The 4,343-nt window shown below is 37.8% G+C and overlaps 1 long non-coding RNA gene across 1 annotated transcript; it reads right to left on the bottom strand.

Moving 5' to 3' along the window:
• Positions 1-236: 236 nt before the first annotated feature.
• Positions 237-4,184, bottom strand: LOC126387063 (uncharacterized). Its single transcript, XR_007569592.1, has 4 exons — positions 4,150-4,184; positions 3,227-3,242; positions 1,828-1,894; positions 237-353 (listed from the first exon to the last, which is right to left on the bottom strand). It is a non-coding gene; the product is annotated as an uncharacterized LOC126387063 (long non-coding RNA).
• Between the last annotated feature and the right edge of the window lie 159 nt (positions 4,185-4,343).

Genomic DNA, 4,343 nt, shown 5'->3' with positions numbered 1-4,343 from the left:
CCTAGTGTATCTATTGACATCTCCTAAACAATGAGTGAGTCTATGTGTATTGAGATTTCTTTGTGTATCAATGAAGACTGAACCTTGCTCAGGTTGTACAACTGCTGCATCCTACAGTTTATTAAATGACAAACAGCAGTTACTCAGTTGGTGAAAATAATTTGATACAATAAACAGTATATATGCTCTTTAAAATCTAGAAAATATTAAACCTCGTCCACAGAATGCAGCAGGTCCAGGTGGTCCAGGTGGTCCAGGTGGTCCAGGTGGTCCAGTCATTCCAGGAGGTCCACGAGGTCCAACTGGTCCAGGTTCTCCACGTGCTCCAGGTGGTCCAGGACGTCCAGGAACTCCTGTTGGGAAGAGCAGGGAAGGTATGGAGCTAGAACAGTGACAGTAAGTTTTGGCATTGAAAACAAAACTTGAACTGAAAAAGGAAACAGTCCGCACCGGTGATAGCCGTGGCTAGAAGTATAATGTTTCCGGGTTGTCCGTCTGTCCCACCCATGTTAAGCGATTTCTTAAGAACACCTCAAGGGAGTTTCTTCAAATTTGGCACAAATGTCCACTTGGACTGAATGATTTACTGATTAGTTTTTGGTGGTCGTAGGTCAAACGTCAAGGTCACTGTAACCATATCTGTCTCATTCTTGTGAATATAGTATCTCAAGGACGCCTACAGGAAATTTCTTCATATTTGGTACAGAGGTCCACTGAGACTCAACAATCATCTGATTAGATTTTGGTGGTCAGGGGTCAAAGGTTGATGTCTTCATGACCTTACATCCACTTCATGCTGTAACATGATATTTCAAGAACTGCTTGTAGGAATTTCTTCAAATTAGGCACAAAGGTTCACGTAGACTCAACAATGATCTGATTAGATTTTGGTGGTCATAGGTCAGGGTTCAAGACCAATGTGACCTCATCTGTCTCATTCTTGTCAGCGTGATATCACAAGAATACTTTGAGAGAATTTCTTCAAATCTGGCACAAATGTTCACTTGGATTGAAGAATAAACTGATTAGAATTTTGTCGTTAAAGGTCAAGGTCACTGTGACCTCACAAAATATGTTTCTAGCCATAAGTCAAGGATTTATATGCTAATTATGACAAAACTTAACACAAAAGTCAAAAAGGATAAAATAATAATAATAATAATAATGAAACATTTGGTCAGATACTGAAGTGGTGACTCTAATTTTGCGTGCCCACCTTGAAACTGTGCTGATTGTATAGTTCTTCTGTGTGTGAAGCATCTATGTTTTCTCAGACATGGATGTAAACTGTAAGAGAAACTTAACTGGTGCACAGAGGCATAAAACCGTGGGGTAGTAATTCTAGTTTTTCATTTTTTTTCTGTCACAGTTTAACAGATCCAGTCTTAAACCTCCCAAGCTGCTCACAGACTCATCGAGCTGCCCCGATAATTATAAATCTGTATAATAACTTTTATGATTACATCAGTATGGAGCAGCTGACGATGTTGCCAAGCAAGGGTAAACACTCTAGCTCTTGAGGCTAACTTTACTACTGTTGACAGATATTTAAACTGATGGTTAAAGTTTTACCTCCAGTTTTCGCTGAAGAGTAGACTTTTTATAGATGTTTTTCTCATGCAGACTATTTTGGTCTTCTGCTTTTGTTTTTCTCACCTGAAAGCATTGTTAACATTACAGTGTGTTGTCGCACCACGCCAGTCTCCATTTTGTTTACATCTGCTTCCCCATGAGATCACCCGAGGTGGTGCATTCATGCTCTTTCTGGCATGGTAATCTTAAAAACATCCTGTAGTGTGTCATGCGGGATTTGGGGACCATATTTACCTGCAGCCTGATTGTGGCCAGTAGAAGTCATCAGGCAGAGGATGCAGAATAGAAGAATCATCCTCATCTTCAGAATGAAGAACATAATAATTATTGGAACCACAATTTCTTTATTGTTACAAAAATTAGATCAGCAGAGAAGGTGAGATTTTGTGGTAGGTAGATTAGGTAAATATTAAACATAACTGTGATAATACTGACATGATACTTTTCTAACAGGTTCATCTACTAACTTGGATAATGACAGTAAATCTTTGGAGAGGATGATGAATCGGGTGTCTGTGTTTTCATTACCACAACTCAACTTGAAGTTTCATCTACAGTAAAAACGCCTCCATGTGTCATTCTATAATGGCCTGTGTCTGTGGTTGTCGCACTGCTCGGGTCTATGATTGCATTATAAAATCAATGTGGAACTAAAAACATAATTACCACAGTCTGAAGTGTAATCGCAGTGTATTTTAACTCCATTTGGGGGCTATTGAAACATTTAAAATCAGTATAAAATTACAATCTGATTCAAGGGCTCACTTACCTCCGTTTACCTCTTTGTCTCCTTTTAACCCTTCTCTCTCTTAACTCCTTTTACCACCTTCCCTCAGAGGTACAGTTCACCCCAAAAATCTAGATTGTTTTGTTTTGAGTTGCCAAGTGTTGAATATATCAGCCGTAGGGATTTCTGCCTCTCCTGGAATATAATGGAACTCGGTGGCTGCTTATGTTGCTCAAAGCATTAAAAACTAGAGTGAAGGCAGACATGGCTTCAGACAAAACACGGCAACTCACACCAAAACAATCTAGACTGACAAAATGGATGGGAAGAAAAATGTACTTTTGATTTTGGGGTGAACTTTCCCTTCATCTCATATCTCTCTTTAACCATCTCTAAGCATCCTCTCTTATCTTCAGTCACACGAGTTTCTTATCATCTTCTNTGGCTGCTTATGTTGCTCAAAGCATTAAAAACTAGAGTGAAGGCAGACATGGCTTCAGACAAAACACGGCAACTCACACCAAAACAATCTAGACTGACAAAATGGAGGGAAAAAAATGTACTTTTGATTTTGGGGTGAACTTTCCCTTCATCTCACATCTCTCTTTAACCATCTCTAAGCATCCTCTCTTATCATCAGTCACACGAGTTTCTTATCATCTTCTCTTCTTAAGTTTTTTTACTCTTTCTTTTCTCGTCCTGCCAGTGAGTACTTTTGAAAGAAAGTCTTCTTGTGTTTGTTTTTTAGTATAATTAGAAATCAACTAGTTAACAGTGAACATGTCATAAATCTGATACAAGTTTTGTCTCTCACAGCCTTAATCACAAGGAAAGGACTTTTAAGTGCAACTAATTTGTCTTGTACAAGCTGGTGGGGGGAAGGCGGGGATAAAAAAATTACTATACCTTCAGCGATTCAGCTCTGAAATAAAAAGAAAAAAAGAAGCAGAGTTAAAGCTTGGGAGACCAGACTGTCGTTAAAGCCGGGTTCCTATGGATCCTTCAAAAGTTTTAAAAGTCAATGGAATCATTAGTCTAAGAATAAGACCTTAGTTGGTACATGAAAAGTAGGATATCACAAATTATTTTCAATAACCTTTTTTTAGATAATTTACCAGATGCCCTTTCGCATTAATATCAGGCAGATCAGGATGGAGGAACAAATACGCAAATACATTTACCACATCCATTCAAAGGACGAATGAACAAGATTTTTTTTTTTAAGGCAAACCAAATACTATCTTTTTGATGATCTGTTTATAGTTTTCCATGTGTTCTACTTTAGAAAATTATGATTATTTTTCAGTGTTTAAAGTTGATCATCTACCATTTTAGCTTGACCAAAAACTGATGATATACCGAACAATAAATATTTGGGCAAATTTGTTTTTGTTTTGTTTTTTCCTTCAATTTTGGTTATTGTGAAATTGGCCTGAAATTTCATATTGAGTGGCATTAAAAAAGCCATAAAGTTTTAACTTGTCTTGAGCTGCAGGAACCCTGGGCTAAAAGATGGAAATCTGAACATGTTTGCTGTCACTTGTCCACTACCATTGTTGCACAAACCAGCATTCTAAGAATTTAAAAATGACCCAGGACCCAGGGAAATATTAATTATTATTTAACATTATTTAGCTGCCCTTTGGCCTTCTTACTGTAGATACAGAGATGTGTTCATATCTGACCCGCTTATAGCTTTTAATAAGACTTAACTGAACAAGCTTTCATTGTTGAGACTACATGTTGTGGTTTCTAACTCGTACAGAGAAATGACTTTTAGGTTGGTGAATTGTCATGACTTTAATAGCAATAAGAACAAAGGAACTCACTGTGTGAACGAGGAGTGATGTGCAGGATGAGCTACTTCTTCACTGCTATTAAAGAAAGTAGTGAAGAGTGTATGTAGAAATTCAGTCCAGAGTTTATAACGGATGTTGAGAGAGAGATTATTAACTATGATAATCAGATCATGGTGTCATATCTCTCAACCGCCTGCAAGTGTGGTCACATATCTTGGTGGCAG

The sequence above is a fragment of the Epinephelus moara genome, unplaced genomic scaffold (assembly GCF_006386435.1).
Source record: "Epinephelus moara isolate mb unplaced genomic scaffold, YSFRI_EMoa_1.0 scaffold1781, whole genome shotgun sequence".
NCBI classification, from domain to species: domain Eukaryota; kingdom Metazoa; phylum Chordata; class Actinopteri; order Perciformes; family Serranidae; genus Epinephelus; species Epinephelus moara.
Note: the sequence above shows the minus strand (reverse complement) of the source record. Positions and strands in the feature narration are given on the sequence as shown.